Source organism: Zonotrichia albicollis, chromosome 25 (assembly GCF_047830755.1).
Source record: "Zonotrichia albicollis isolate bZonAlb1 chromosome 25, bZonAlb1.hap1, whole genome shotgun sequence".
Lineage (NCBI taxonomy): Eukaryota > Metazoa > Chordata > Aves > Passeriformes > Passerellidae > Zonotrichia > Zonotrichia albicollis.
In genome coordinates, this window is record NC_133843.1 from 4090952 (window position 1) to 4108414 (window position 17463).

Sequence of the window (17463 nt, forward strand, 5' to 3'; positions counted from 1 at the left end):
GATGAGGAGCAGTGTCCCAACAGGGCACAGCTCATTTCTGTCTCTGACGTTCTGCTTTGCCCACTTGTTTGCATGAGAGTCACTACCCTTTATTTGGTGTCATCAAACTGCAGTGATTCAGCTCTGAAAAGCTGCATTTACAGTCAGCCAAACGAAACACACAAGTACATGTAAGTTTGTAAAGCAGAGGGCTTGTCCTTGTGGTTTTTAGAATAAAATATGCTGGTATGTTCTAAAAACCACTGTGGGTGTTCCTGTTTAAACTCTGTGTTAGCCAAGAGACTGAGATACATGGAATTCTTGAGTAATATGGCAAATACCCAATTTACAAGAAATCCCACTGACAAATTTTTTATTGTGTCATGGTCTTTTCTGAGAAATTGTGAAAAGAAATGGAATCTCTTTCACTTTGTACATGATCTCATGAGCAAAATTCTAATTCTGCTTGCATTATTTCTGTGACCTGAGGTCAGTGCTTCTTTTGCATAAGAAGAATTTATGAATGCAGTACTGTAACAGCCCTTTCACATCTCAGTTTCAAAATGTAACATGAAGTGATTTGGTGGATTAGAATGGAGTAATCTTGCAGTAATATTGTTAAAGCACTGGATCATATTACCCATTTGCAAGTTTACAGTGGTGGTATTTCAATTTTCAAACATAGCTTAAAATGCTGTTTGACCAGGATAGTGTGTGATAAAAGATAGTTTTTATACGAAACTACTTTCTTTGCTAATGTGATAGTATTGACTTGGGAGAGTAAATTCTGCTTACTTGACAAAATATATCCGTAGTCATACATGAAGTTGAAGATTATTTGAAGACTTCTGACCATTTTGAAGTGAAGAGCCTGGTCTGGCTGATCAGGTCTGATCTTTAATCACCTGATCTTTGCCTGTCTCCTAGAGAAGTCAGGGCTCTACTGGTATGGGTTGCTGGGAATGATAAAGTTCTTATCCAGTGGTGAGGACAGGACTTGCAGCCAGAATATCTGGCCCAGAAATGTTCCCATCACCTTTATGAGGAAGAGTTTTGAGTCATGTCCAGGGATTTTCTGTGCATCACTGACATATGTGGCTGACTGTTTATAGACTGACCATTTAAAAGAAATCTGCTTCTCCACTCAGATCCTGCTGCCACCTCAGGTCAATGAGGGATTTTTCAGCTTCTTTAATGAGTCTGGGAATCAGATACATGCTTGCCATCTCAGTTTGAATGGGGCTCGCATGCTTTTAACCTGCTATGGAACAAGTTCTGCTTAATTTGTGTAAGCAGCCCCAAAGGTGGAAGGGTGGGATAATTCACACCTGCTCAGTCAGCTGTGGTTGTGATTTTTGTCATCTCCAAACCCCACCCTGCACTCCCAGGTTGGGATTCCCCAGTGTATGCTGGAAATGGTGTGAGATTGTGTCTTTGAGGTTATGGTCTTGGAGAAAGATGAAATCTCCCAGACTCTGCAGGCACAGCAGTCTCTTCAGGTCCTGGGCTATTGTTTAATCTATGAACGGCATGTTTAGCTCAGGAAGAAACAAAGCAGGGAGGACTTGCCTGTTCAAATACAGAGCTTTGATTTGGAGCTGGTTATCTTGGTTTCCTGGGTAGCCAGTGGAAAGGAACAGGTGTTGCTGGGGTGTGACTCATCCCATCCAAAGCAGTGTCCCAACAACAATTGGCCACTCAGACCATCAAACAATGTAGTACAAGTTTCACCAGAGCAAGACTTATTCATGCCAGGAGTAAAGAATCCACATTTCCTTTACAGGCTCAGAGCATCTTTGCCATTAGATGAGAATTACATTATGCTTATTTGAGCCATGCATATTTTGCTTCACAATAATAGTTTGACTACTATTGTGATGGGTTTTCATTGTCTAATCTCTGTTTCTTATGTTAATTGAACAGAGAAGAAATATGCACAGGTTAAGGAAGATTTTTTAATGGAATAGATGTCCAAGTATCTGTCCATGTGCATTCATGCTTCATTAACTGAGTGTGAAACTTTAGGTTTTCCATTCATAACAAGTCAAGAATAACAGTCTCATTCCTGTTAAACAGTTGTTCTTATTTTACAAAAGCAGCTTCTGGAAGACTGAATTTGAATAGGGTCTCACTACTCCAAGCAAGAGAAATTTTGTGTCACAGGAAACTGCACACTTATGGCTCCATCTCATTTTCAACTGTGCCAGAAAGGATGGTATTCATGGGTAGTCTCAGGAGATTAATCTTTCTCTGTTAGACAATCTTGGTGAGCAAATCCTGGAAATATTCCTCTTTCAGGACCTTTACAGAATACTTTGACATCTAATGTTTCTTTTAGAATATGAAACCAGACTGGTAGAATTGCTGGAGTGTTAATTTACTACATGGTGTCTGTCTCCTGGAGGAAGAGGGGAAAAAACTGGACAGCAGAAGTCTCCCACTGCAATCTTGGCTTGAGGTGAATAGATGAATGACAAAATCTTTGTTCTGCAGTAGGGCCTGTCTGACCTTTCCTTTCCTGTTGAGTTGTGAAACAACAAAGTAAACATTTAACTGAATGTGGCAGCCTGAGACAATTGGCCCTATTGTAGAAGGATCTCCAGTCCCTTTACTCTGCATAAATTCTCTTTTCTGGCAATGCTAATAGAGCTGCAGTGGAAGAAAGCCAGGCCTTTCTTTGGGCAAAGGTTTAAGCAGAAATACAAGCAGTGTGTGGCTTGGTCCCTGAAAGTGTCCTGGATGCAGCAGGGCTGCTGGGGATCACCCATGGTCAGAGCATTTTCAGAAGTATTTTGTTTGTAGTGTAGGAAATCAATTTGCAATACTGAAATCTTAAAAGTCGTGCTATGAGGGTTGTTGGGAGTGGTTGGATGTGATTTTATTACCAATGTAACAATGCCAGGATGGAATTGCTGAGATTTATTCCTTGCACAAAAAGAAATAATTTCCAAACTGCTTTCCTTATTTCATGGCACTGTCATGACACTGCATTCCCAGCTGAGCATGAATAAACCCATGAGCTCTAAACTGCTATAAATGAAACTGAGCTTAATGTTCATCCAGCTCACATGTTTGTGGGTCTGTTCCCTTCTTCCAGGCTGAACAGTTCATACCAACCTTCAACTGTGCCTTGGGATGATTTCTCCCAAGGCTGGAGCCTGCCTTAGAGGCTGTAATAGAGAAGAGGGGTCATCTCACATGGAGATAGTGACAAAATCTGATCCTTTTGTGTCCTTGGGGAAGGAGCTCTTGGCTGTTCTTGCTCGGGGTCACCTGAGTGCAGTGTGGCATTGTCTGTGTGTGACCCTCCTGTGTGCTCAGCACTGCAACTCATCTGCAGTGGTTTTGCTCTTTCTCTGGTTCTTTCAGGGAGATCATCTCTCTGCTTTAGGCTTTCATCCCCAAAAGATTATTTTAACTTCTCCACATGTAACGGGAGACTGTGCAGAGGGGAGGCTTAAAAGCTATTGTTCCTCTCCTTCCCTTGTGGGAAGGTTTCTTGGTGTCCTGTTGGCAAGCAAAACCCACTCTTCTTTTTTATAGAAGCAAAATTTATGATTCTTCTGGCCTGTTTAAATTCACTCAGTCTTTTTGGAGTTCATCCAACCCAAAGTTTTCAGACTTGAAACAAAACACAGGCATTGGTTTGTTTAGCTCTATCTCAAGTATGGAAGTTTTATAGCTTTTTTGTTTCTTTGTTTGTTTTTAAATAATGTTTTGTCTTCCTAAATAAGGGGGTTTATAGGACTGACTCCAGGCACTTTTTTTGAAATATATATACTGTAGCATTAAAAAACTACTTGTAAGCTGTCAGCATCTAAGATAAAATATACAGAGAGATGAACAAAAAGTCTTTCCTTTAAGAAGGATTTAATTCAGTATTTCTAAAGGCAAGGTATTGAAAAAATGAGGATGATTTGTCACTCATGCTTCTTACTCTGAGGTGATTGTACAGTCATTTGGAATTTATCAATACTGTCTGGGTTTCTTCCTGAGGATTTTATCCAGCTCACACTTGCTCCTGGCCTGCAGAAGTGACTGTGTAAAACTTTAGGTGTCTGTGGTGTCAGATCACAGCAGAGGATCCCATTACTCTTCTCCAGATTGAAATTCTAATGATTTTCTTTTTCAAGATCCACCTGTCCAACAAGTTTTGTTACTTAAAAAAGTCAGCTCTGTAGAGGTTTGACGTGTGTGTAGCTTTTCAAAGAAAGCTTTTGGAATCCCAAAACACTGAGGCAGACAAGAGGCAGGTAAAGGTCTCACCTGCATGAAAACCTTGCAGAGTTCCTACAGGGAGGGGGATTTGGGTCACAGAAACGTGTAGAGGTGTGAAGGAAATGGCAGAGAGCCTGTCCTCTCCTGCACCTCTTCTGGAGAGGACAGAAGGTATGTACAAACCCAGAAAATTCAGGGTAATTTTTTACTCCTGCCTTTTTCCCAGTTTTCAGCATTTCAGCCATGTGTGTGTGTATTCAGCCTCTCTGCAGAAACAGCTGCTCTCTGCTGCCCTGAGGAGCTCTGCTCTGCTTTTTGTGGAACTCTGAACAAAGCCATTTCTTTGTTCTGTCTCCCACAGTTGTAAAAAAGAACAGTAATTTAAACACCCTACAAGAGGTTTATGCAAGGCTAAAAAATGCCTTATGGACAAGAGTATTGTGTTGTTATTTCTTCAGTTGGTTTTTATTGTAATGAACTTTTCACAGCAGCTGCAGTCACACAGGCTCAGGATGGACAGTATTTATCACACTGGATGTAAAACCAGATACAGACTCCAAGCCATAACTGTTACTTTGAGGGAAACCCTGAGTTTTTGGATGGGCTTTATACTCTTTCTTTCCTCTGCAAAGGTGTACATATGTTTCAATGCTACCTGAATTTTCATGAAGGTAAATTATAGAATACCAAGGGAGAAAAAGGAATATTAGTTTCATTTTTCTCTTGTTAACAGGAGGAGGCTTTTGCTATAAATGAGAACTCAGGTTGTGTGAATTTCCTCAGGGAATAGTATTCCTTTGAATAAAAAATCTTATGTTATCAGACCATCTATTTAACATTTCTGTATGTCCTAACAGTTACCTAAAAAATAACTATTAAGATGTAATAGTTCTATTTAATTCCTGTGGCAAGAGCATTTCTTGGGAAAATGAAGTTAATGACGAAGTAAGATACTTGAGTATCAGAATTTTGTGTTTCTTGTTTCTCCAAACTGCCTTTTAGATGGGTGTTTGAGTATTTGGTGAGGATGAGTACAATCCCATCTATGAGAATTTCTGGCAAATTAAGAAGAAATGCAGTCTTGGATATTCTTGTTTTCATATACATTTTGGAAGACAGGGAGCTGTTGTGCAAGAATGCTCTGAATCAAACTTTGTCAGGTTTGTCTCCCCACACTTTTAGTCAGCTGGTTTGTGGGCAGGTGTGGTAGCTGGTGTGTAATTACACAGGACTCTGCTGTGACAGGAAGTGGAGAAGAGTTTGATTGCCAGGAGCTGAGCACAGCAGAGAGCTGTAAATCAGGCAGGAGCTGCAAAATCCATTTAAGCTTGGGTTCCAATAATTCAGCTACTCCCAGAGCTGCTTTCTCTGATGGATCAGCAAACTCTGTTTTCTGTGAAAATGGCAGCATAAAAGCTGCATGGTGTGTATTCAGTATTTCCTCCTGGTCCAAAGAGCATCCTTTTCCTGCAAGGACAGACCAGGTAAAAGTCAGTTTACAAAATCAAAATGACACAAATGTAGCATCAACTGGGCAAAATTAGGTGATCAGGAGAGATGCCCACTCTCAGTACATGCCTCTCTCTCTGTAGCAAAAAAAAAGAAGATAAAATTAGAAATAACTTGTGATTAATGTGAGTTCTATTTGTAAACACACACACATGGAAGTAACAAGAGTTTATTTCAGGGTCATATCCAGTTGTGTCACTTTGGATGACATTCATTCACATTCATTTGGCTCCAAATAATATAGTTTGCTACATAATCATTTGATTCATGTTCATCCCAAGTGCAGAATTTTGGGATATATAAAAACCCCTGTGTTATTTCCATATAAAATTGATGGCAACAAAGTGACACTGCAGTCAGCAAATCCCTTCTCATTATTGCCCCAGCATTTCACCAGCATTCTCACTGGATATGCAGTGTGTGTTAATTAGCATTAGCTTTTTAAAATATGTGTAAGAAATATTGTCTCCCAGACAGAAAAACAATAATTGTTTCTCAGAAACCCAGTAATCAATTATTTGATTATTTTTGGGTAGGACAAGTAGTCTCTTATTAGGATTATATGCTCATACCTCATTGAAGGTGCAGATTTAATCTAATTTATTATTAAACCCACAAATCCCATTTAATAGTGGATCTCTAACAATAAGTAGCTATGCCATTTTATGGCTAATATCCAACATGAGGGTTAATAACAAGGGCACACTTGAACCTGTTCCACAGTTAAGGCTAAATTGAATATTGCCTGTAAGGCAGGAATCAATCACTCTGTGGGGAACATGGCTAAATATTCTTGGAATGGAAAAGTTGTTTTCCAGTGATTTTGCTAATTATTGGGTAATTTATCTGCTTAGTTTCAGAATATGTCTCTTCAGACTAAAATATCCATGTCCATTTATTTTAAACTCCTGATGGTCAGTTCTGGTTCCTTTATGTTAGAATATTTCTTTGTTGCAAATAATATCTGCACTTGGTTTGAAATGATATTTCAGCAATACATTTATTTGTTGGTTCTTATTACAAATTATAACTCCACATTAATATAGCTTTTGAGTTACACAATTTATTTGTATTTTTGGGAACTGGAAATCTTGAGGGGCTTTTTTTTAAATTGTTTTGCTGGTTGGTTTGATTGTGTCTTCTGTGGATCCTGTCCCCCTGAGTGTGCTGACACAGTTTCAGTAGTTTATCCATTGGGCATTGCAAATAGGGCAGAAGGTGAAGCTCTCAGGTGTTCTGTAAACTCTGAGTGACATGGTGGAAATCAACGTGGCTGAGTAAAAACCTGTTACCCAACTTGTGAAAGCATGAGTCAGATGGGACTTGAAGGAGGATTTGCTGCCCTGGGATTATTCTCCAGTGAGAATTGTGCATATTGTCCAGTTTGCACAGCTCAGGAGGCAGCAGGGGCAGAACCCAAGGCTCTGTCTGTTATCCAGGGAACTGAGTTGTGAGCAGTTTAATGGTACATATTATATTTATGTATTATATGTTCTGCTCCCAACAGTGATTTGGAGCCATATTTGGTGGTTTAACTAATACTCCAAAGTAGAAGCACAATACAAGTTTTAGAGATTAATTCAACATGCCCAAATCCCAAAACCTACTGCACAAAACCAGACAAACCAAACCCTTTAGTATGCAATATTAATGCTATGACCTTAGTATGAAAATACAGAAAAATAAACAGTTACCACATTTGCTGATATATAGCGATAGATGAGTAACTTGCTATGAGCATTTAATTTTAATTAATTTATTTCTATGTTAGCATTTCGGTTTTGGAAGGTGAAGGATTTCCTCTTGGAGGAGGGAGGGCACAGGGCTATGTATGTCTTAAAACATGTTCCTTTTATTCTTCAGGCAAATACAGTAATACCAACTCTGCTGAATGGTTTTAAATTGACATAGGGTTTCCTGAGAAAGACTAAAATGTATGTGGTGTCTGGATTTAGTCCAAAGCATCTTTACTTCTGAACTGGCTTAGGCCAGAGAGACAGGATGTTCCACAGAGCAAAAACCATGTGATTAAAGAACATGAACAAACACAGAGTATATTATTAACAAAACACCAGACTGCATTTCATGTTGGGTTTTCTGGCTGGTGACCCATGGAGTTGACTCAAAAAGTTAACAGAGAGACAAAGGTCCAGTCTGTTTTAACATAACTAATAATCACAAAAGATTCTCTGAAGCCTTCTCTCCTGTCTTAAAGAGCTGTCCATACAGGTCCTGACAGGGGTATAAATACATCTCATGAGACTTTGTGCTCAGGAATATGTCCTGAGAGAGTGTTACAGCATCTGCTGCAGAAGGGTTTTATCTTGATTCACCATTCTGTACATGTCTAGAAATTAGGCTCCCTCTTGCCTCCAGGCTCATCCTGCTGTCAACAGTATCTTCATTTCTCCCTTGTGTTCTGACTCACACGCCTGTCAGTGCCATCCTGTCTGTCCTACTTTGTGGCCTCTTCCATTTTCAGGATGTGGCTGAATCCTCCACATCCTGATCAGCAGCTGTCTAGGCCACGATCTGTGTGGGCAGGCTTTGAGTCACTCTGTTTTGTGGTGAGGATGCATGTAATTGAGGCATGAGGTGAAGGGTGTATGGTGTTTGAAGCCTTGTGGGGCACTTGAATAGCAGCTGACAAAAAAATTTTGATCATAAGCAGGTAGATAAGATGGATTAGTCTTGGCTGGTCATGTCTGCCCTTACAGAAGATAATTGAAACAAAATTAATATTTTTTGCAGCTGTTGATAGAGTTGGGAGGTTTTGCTCCTCAGCATTTGCATGCCTTTGACCCCAGAACCTGGAGGCATCCGTGAGTCTTCACAGTGTAAGTATTTCACTTGCTGTATTTCCTGAAGAATCAAAGAAACCTGTTTATTAGAAGTAGAAACAGATAGCCCTGTGCCCTTTCTTCCCAAGAGGAAACCCTTCACTCTCCTAAAGTTTCTTCAGGAAATTCAATCAGTGTTGGAGTGGCTGTCTCCCATCCTGTCCACATCTGCGTCTTTTCCTAGGAGGCTGCACTTCTACGGGCTGAGGTGCCACTGAGCCCGTGATCGTGTGTGAATCCTGGTGATGTTTTACTGTTCTGCTCTCTGGACAGTGTGTGGATCCAGGGAAAGGGCACATCCAGGCCTATTTTCATTCTCTTTTCACAGAACGAGAATTTATTACAAATGGACTTATATATTTGGGGTCTTCCTTCTCAAGGTTACACACATACTATAATTTTTTTCCATTGGTATTTAGTACTTTTAACCAAATGGAGAGCTGTAGCTGCAGTTTAATCCCTCTTTAGTGTTCCAGGCACATTATATTAAACATGCATTTTAGCCAGGGGGGAAAGGAGCTGTGGAAGTGGTGGGTGTTAGATCCCTGCCAGGCAAGGCGCTGCTGCTGAAGATGACAGCTTTTCCTGCACTGCCCAGAGCATCACCGAGGAGCTCTCTCCTCCCTCGCAGGGAAGGCAGCTGCCTCCCCAGCCCATCCCCGCTGTTAGTCAGCACATGCACTCCGCTCTGCCGGATCCAGAGCAGAAGATATTGTTAGGAGATATTGTTCAAGCGCTTCCTCGCTCTGCTTTGTTAAGTAATTCTTGGTTGTTAATGCTGAAAGGGAGATTTTTCCCGGGGCGCTCCGGGCAGGAGATTGCTTTGAAAGCAAGGAGAGCTCTGTGGAGTAGCACGTCGCAGGGTTCCGGGGGTGGCCCGGGGTGCTCGCCCAGAGCGGGGGGTGCGAGCCTGACTCACAAAGCCGCAGAACCGGGAGGGCCGGGCCGGCAGCGCCGCCGTGCCTGAGTCACCCCGGCCCGGCAGGGCAGCGGGGGCCGCTGCAGCCCGCAGGGAACCCTCACAGCGACACACGGCTCCCACAGAGGGGCCGGCTGCAGGGAACCCTCACAGGGACACGCAGCGGGGCCGGCTGCAGGGAGCCCTTCCAGGGGGACAGCTCCCACAAGAGGGGTCTGACTGCAGGGAACCCTCGCAGGGACACACAGCGGGGCCAGGTGTCAGGGAGCCCTCACGGAGACACGGGTCCCACAGCGGGACCTGACTGCAGGGAACCCTCATGGAGACACAGCTCCGACAGCGGGGCCAGCCTTCAGCAGCCTGGGGGTCAGCAATGAGGGGTGTGAAAAACGCCAATCACTTGTTTTTAAAATTTTAAAAGTTTAATAGAAATAAAATGGTTATAATAATAGTAATATAATTAGAGTAATAATAATTTGGACAATTTGGATTAGTACAATTTGAAACTATAAAAACAAAGAGGGGCAGGCCTGGTACCTTTTCTGGGCAGCATAAGCCCAAAAAAGGACCCACGTTAACAGAGGATTAACCCTTAAAAGCAACAGCCTGTTGCATTTTCATACACCTCATCCATGATGCATAAATTCCATTCAAACACAGGATTCTGTCTGGGCAGTGTCAGCTTCTTCCTCTGAATCCTGACGGCATCGTCCTGCCCGAACGAGGTGGGAAGAAGTTAATTTCTCCTGATAATGGGGCAATAAATTCTCTGAAAGATTTAGGTGTCCTGTGGCTGCTATCTCAGTGTGAGTCCTTTCTTTAGAAAAAAAAAAAGTATTCCACATAGCATAGTTTCTATTTTAACATTTTGTTGTCACCTAAAACTATATTTAACACACTACTTAAGAAAATTAATAGAGCATAACTGTCTAACATAACACATATAATATTCATTTTAATATTTGTGAAAAGCCAATCATAAAATCTGCATTTTTCACAGGGGGTCAGCAGTGCCAGGGGGGTTGCCTGTGTGAACACATTTGTGTTTACTGAACTTGTAGAAATAAAACCATATGGAGCAGATGAACCACCTGAGTGAAAGGGGGTCAGGAGTTGGAATGAGCTGCCCAGGGAGGTGGTGGAGTCACCATCCCTGGAGGTGTTTAGGTGAGACTGGATGTGGCACTCAGTGCCATGGCCTGGGTGCCAAGGTGGTGCTGGGTCAGAGCTTGAGCTTGATCTCAGAGGTCTGTTCCAATTGTTACTGTGATTGTCTCTCTGAAAACAGTATTCAGTTGCAGGTAATTGGTAGTGCTCTGGTTTCCCGTGGCTTTCTGCCTATTCATTTGTGTTGGGTCTGCACAACTGCTTTGTAAAGGTGGAAATGTGCTTGAAAGATGATGAACTTCCAATGCAAAATAAAACCAGAGTGCTTGTAGATCTCACACACTGGAACTGTGGGGCTTTCTGGTTCAGGTTTGCATGAAATAGTGAAATTAAAACTTGGCACTACTTTCAGGCTCATTTAGAGAAATTGTCCCTAGGTAATGTAACAATTAAAGGACCAAATTATCCTTCAGTGCTTGCATTCTTCAAAAAAAGGCAAATATTTTAGAATCCTGTAGCAGTCAAGAGGTACCAGTGAAGTCAGCTGGCCTAGAAATTATTTCATGTGTCCTTGGTATGGAAATGCATTGAAGTTTCACAACAAAAAGGCAAACATAACTTACTGTGACCTGTTTTCTAGCCTTGGGACAAGATTAAATTTGAACTGGTGACAGGTATCAGAGTATTTGCTTAAGCAAACAAAGTAAAAGTTAAGTCTTTTGGAATGTTCAGTCAGCCATTTCTGCATGATTTGCATGATAAAATCTCAAAGAATGGAATAAGAACACTTTTCATATGTAAAGTAACAATCATCAAGTTCTTCCAGAATGTTCTACCTTCATACTGAAATGTTCTGCAGATTTTTCCATAAGTTAGGTGGAGTAAAAAGGCAAATTTATCATCTTAAAGACAATTTTCTGATGGTATCCCAAACAGATTAAGCTACAATTGCATTTCCTTAATCCAAACATTTTGAAAGTAAAATTACTTTTACTTGAAGCTCTGTCACTACTGATGCCACAATATTTTGTTTACAGCAGAGCAGTTCTAGTCAGAGGCCACAAGTAACATTTTTTGGGTCTTTTTGTCCCTCCTTGCAAATCCTCTCAATTTTTTAATGACACTTAAGCTTATTCCTGTTTTTTAATAGATTTTTCATAGTGCAGACTTAGAGTGATTTTTAGCTATTTCTTGGCTATTGTCTCCAAATACATAAGAGAGGTTTTAGTCCTAGATTGTCCTGTTTGTGCTTTTAAAGATTAGTTTTTTTCTCTGACCTGAAGCTTCCTTATTTTTTAATGACTTGCAGATAATGAGCATTGGCAATGAGATCTTCAGATGTCTTGTAGGGCTCCAGGATGCTGATTCAATAATATCCCACTTTTAGTAGTACTTTTTAAATGTCACTCTGAATTTGTCTAAAGCTATGATGTGATATGCATCATATCTTGCATTCCAAAAAAGCAACAACTCTGAGAAATTCCTGTCTTTTCTGTATTATTGTTGGGAGATTTCACCCTATGAATGTCATAATGGACAATCTGATTATTACAGATGTTTTCATAGATGGATGCATTTGCTTTTATATTAATGTACACTTCTGATTGTCTTTGTCTGCTGGAAAGCAGGGAGTTGTTTTGGTTTGGGTTTCTTTTCCAGTTCCTCACTTCCTCTTACTTCTGTTTCCCAAGCTGGTTACATATTGTTGCTGCTATTTTTAGCTTCTTTCTGACTTTCATTAATCTTGAATTTCCAACATTGTCATTATGACATTTGGGATGAATGTTTTCTAATTAAATTCACCTCTTTTGAACTGCCCTGATTTAAAGGATCTGTCTAAGAAAAGACATATTTTAAATATAATGTCATTGCTCAAGATGCACCTTTTCCTGACACAGATACAGTCAGCAGCTCAAGGTTTGGCTACAAACCTACTCAGTTTCTTGTTTTTCAGGTCAAAGTAACATCCAGTCAGGCTTTGCATGGCATGAGGCAGAAACAGGATTTTCTAGCATGGTGAGTACTTGTAGAATCAACAGGCTGATGATTTCTAATGACCAAGAATTCAGGAGACACTGCATCCTAAATACGAGCAGAAGGGGGTCAGTAACCTGCCAAGTAAATTCTCTTTCACCCCTACATGTTTGAGAGGTGGCTTCAGGGAGGAATTTAGGAAAGGCTCATTGTGGAATGACTTAATGTGAGCTCTCATGAGGATGGAAAGGAGCACTACCAGGGGGAAGTTCACAAATGGAGGTTGAAGGAGCTGTTTAAAATTATAATACAGCTAGGGATTTAATGATGATGTTCATGAGAAGACCTTGAGGGATCATGTAGCACAGGATGTTTTTCCCTTTAGTACTCACTGATTTCAATTGTAAGCTCTTCTCTCTGTCATTACTTTGCTCAATGTAAACTTTTCCAGCCTCTTTGCCTTTTTTTTTTTCTTTCCAGAGAAGACAGACCAGAAGTGTCTCTTTTTCCAGGTTTTAGTTTGCTGCTTTTCCAGGCCAGTGTCATTCAATGGTTCCAGAAATAGCTAGGAAAGATCTTGCAAGGTCACAGAGTTCCTCTGTGTTATCTCCTTGCCCAAGGCAGGATCTAATAACATTAACATGCTCTCAAGCATCCTAGCAGACAATCTTAAAAATCTCCAGGAGTACAGACTCTCCTATATCCCTAAGCAATTTAAGATTATTTTAATAGAAATTTTTGCCCACTAACATATAAATGAGTAATAATATAAATAAATAATCTAACATGATTCCATGGATTGTACAGGGGCACTCAGGTTTTGACATGAACAGCAGAGACACAGGTTTATGAACTTGACTGCTGTATTTATGAAAGAACGAATGATTAAATTATGTGTAATTTGCTGCAATAATGGTTCCAGGCATGTTCATTGGAACCAAAGCCCTCTGAGATAAGGTCAGCTGATGGACAAGAATTACATCCACAGGATGGTCAATAAGTGTCACTTTAGTGGCATCCTTTCCACTAGCTTCTTGGGAAAAGAAAAACAAGACTATAATAATGTTCAGTGATGCAGCAGATGTTTCAAAGTCCTCCTCAAGGAGGAGATTACCCTGCTACCTAAATTAGGCATATTATGGAGTTTCAGAAATGCAAGCTGTCCAAGCTAGGTTTGAATTGGCTAAGAAAGTTTTGGATTTAAACAATGTTGGTGAGGCCTATGATACTGGCTTTTTGGTCTTTTATTTGTCTGGTGCCTGTTCTGCCCCTACAACACGAGGAGGAAGGAGCAGAGCAGGAGAGAAAATACAACTGGATGATGCATTTGGTTTGCTGTAGAGGAATCATTTACCTTTGCATTGCTTGCTTGCCTTCTGTCTGGGTTACCATGACCTGCAAGGGAACATTCCTCTTCCACAGCCAAGGCATTCAGGCAGAGTTAATTGAGCAATTAAATTATCAGGTGATGGAAATAAAAAATCTCATCCACACAGAAGGGTTTAGCAACCTGGCTCCTCTCAGTTTCTGACTTACTATTATGTAATGTGTGTGCTGCTACCCAGGTACATCCTGTGCCAAACAAAGAGGGAAGCAGCTGTTCTGACTGTAGCTTTAGAGGACATGGCATCCATGACTTCTGTCAGCCTACCACAGAAGAAGGTGACAGCTGGGGGTTTGGAGGAGACCCTGTGGTTGTGGAGTGTCCATTTATTAGAACCTCCATTCCCAAATTCTCCTTTCTGTGTAGGAATTTGTAGTAGTGGCTGCGATAACAAACACATAATAAACCCTTTCTTTCCAGCTGGGTCTGTTGCACCTGTAAATATCCAAGAAGGGGTGAGAAAAGTTAGACAGTGCTGGTGGGTTTATATAGAATTGCAAATGGAAGCAAATTCCAATTTGGAGAAGAGTAACAGAGATAATTAGTGTCTTAGTGAAGATCCATTTGGTGTGACAAGTAGAGGCAATCTAAAATGCACCTGTTTTCTGAGAACATTGATGGGATATTTGGCTTTGCCAGCTGTCCAGCCTGGCAATTCTGGGAGTGACACTGATGTAATAAAAGCACATCAGAATTCTAGATCCTGCTTCCTGTACAGAGCAACCAGTACACAGATTGTTGTTTTAGCTACAAAATTGATAATGGTAAAAACCACATTGTCCATAGTGCCCTTTTGAAATTCTCAAGGGAAATTAATTCTGAGGACAGATCCAGACTCTGTTGTCCAGAATGCTTTAAAGCTGAGGGAGAGACCAGCCCTGGTCATCTCTTCTGTTGTGTGCACAAAGTTCCCAGCACCAATATTATGTTAAGACTCTGTGCTCCTGAATCTGAGAACTGGCTCTCTAGGCTTTATTTTGATCCATGGAAAGTAAAGGGTATGGCCTGACTGTGGGTCATGGACCAGATTTGGTGGCAATGTTTCTCTTTAGGCTAGTGAGTGGTTTGAGAAGCTGTGCAGTGTGGGGGCCTGAATATATGTTGTATTGTAAGACCTGTGTGGTTCCGAGTTGCTCCAAACGAGCTGCAGCTGCAGGGTCCTTAGTTGGGCAGCAGCTGTAGCTCGTGAAGGTAACTGAGATAAATAGGGGTGGGTCAAGAGCCCAAGAGGAGCCCTTGAGAAGAAAGAAAGGACTGTGCTGCAGAGAAAGGAGAAGAGCCCCAGCAGAGAGGGAAGAACAACGCTGCAGCAAAGATTACAACAGTGCAGCAAGACACCTTTATCAAACCTGTTTATCTCCTATCCAACTTGCCCAGAGGCAAAATAGTGACAAAAGTCTACTTGTATAAATATACTAAATTTCATCTCTGTCCTTCAACTGTGAAATCTGATCTCTGGAACTCTCATGAAGACATCTACTTGATACTTGCAATGTAAATCAGCCTGTATTTGAGTATCTTGGGATGTTCACTTTATCTTTGATCAATAAGTTCTCCCATTTTATTGTCTCCATGTAACCTGATGACTTAAGCAAATCTCCTGGTGCACTTGGATTTTTGATTTAAAAAAATGGCTGTGGAGGTTGGAAGCATTTGTCCCCTCTGCATGGGAAGGTTGTCAGCCTCTGATCTCCAATTTTGTAAATAAAGGTCATGGCTCTTGTTGGAGAGACCAGTTAATATATCAGAGTATCAGGCTTAATGCAGAGATACCATCCAAAGAGTGCCCAGGTCACCTTTGCTGCTGTTTATTTGCTGTAGCAGATAGTTAATCTGTTTGCTACCTGTTCTATTTCTCTTGCTCAAGAGCATTAGCAAATGTTTATTTGACAGAATGTTCTGTTCCTCTCCTATTTTTTTTTTACCTCCTTTGTCCTAAGAGAATGAAGGCAAATCCCAGAGCAGCTCCAGGTTGGAAACATCATGTTGCAAGCTGGACTCTAATCAGAGCAATTTTATTACTGCTGATGGGAAAGAGTAGAAAACAATGGGCTGCCAAACAGGGAAAGAGCATTTAACTAAAGGGTAAGAAATCATAAGAGAGGAGATGCTTACAGCATTCAGACTCACCTGAAAACTCTAAACAAATTGCATGGCAAGGTGAATAGGTTATTTACACCAGTAGAAGGAAAAGGCAGATCTGTGAGCAGCAGCAGCCACTGTCCACTGCTGGAAACAGCACTGCTGCCTGATGGCTGCCCTCCTGTTGTTTTGGTGGCAGGCTGGGCTTGAAGGATCTCACTCAAAAATATCCAAAACACTCAGTGCTAATCTCAGAGGCATTGCTTTCCAGTAGACCAATCAATTAATTTTCTCCTAATGCTGTTGATTCAATGTGCACTGAAAGTGTGGCACATGTTACAAATCCCAGTCATTCTTCTATGTACATATGATGCCAAGCAAGCGGCAGCTGCCAATGCTGGTTAACACTTGAAAATGACAGAAATCCTGGTTGCTGCTGGCAGAAGGGGAGTGGGAAATGAGAGGCTGGCAAATGACAGGCTAGCAAATGACTTGTCAGAAACAAACATTTATATTGATACATGGTTAGTGCTAGAATGCCACTGTCAGAGGTGGACATTTAGGAGGGAAACAAAATAATGATAAGATGTTAAACCCCCTCATCTCTTGCACTGTGCCCCAGGAAAAGGTAAATTTTACTCATGACCCAACAAATGTTCTCAGATTTAGTTCCCACAGGACAGTTTGCTGAGCCATATACTCTTACCCAGTCAGAATGGCCCTGCTTGTTTCTGTGGTTTGGATTCTGGTGTATTTAAGGGTTGCTTTGGTGTTTTAGGCAGACATAGGCCCTGAAAGAGCAGCCTAGGGATGTCCTTTTTCTGTTACTTCATCTCTGTCCTTTTCTCTGCAAGAGGCAGGGGAGGCTGCCTGGCTTTGGGGCAGTCCAGGAAATATGATGGTACAGGTCTGTATCTGTTTTCACCCTGTGGCTGTCAGGCACCCCAGCATCTCTGTCTCCATGAAGGAGCTGATTGTTTGGGATGGAATGCAGACATCTACCTGCAGACATCCAGCTGCTCTCTACCTTGTTGTTAGATATTTTCAGGCAGAAAGAGGATGACAGCCCCTGCCTCTCCTGTCTGACAGGCACTCTGGATGGGTGGAAGAGGCTAAATTAAAACCAGCAGAAGTGGACTTTCCTGTTTTTCTTGATAACTGGTGGAAAGGAGAGAAGAGAGCAGTCTGTGCACTGCAATTAACATCAGGTGCTATTGCAACTCATCCTGTAATGCGATAGAGATACAATCTCAGCAGAAAATTGAATGCTGCAGCTGAGTCAGAAACACAGCAGTGCTGGGTTTTGAAGAAAGTAATTAGCCCCAGGGACCCAGTGGTTTCTCATTTCCCCTGTGGCAAACAAACACAGGGAAGTGGGGCAGTATTTCCCATAGGCTTCCAAAGTCAATTTAGACAAGGTACAGAGCCAATTTATAAATCAGAGTTTAATG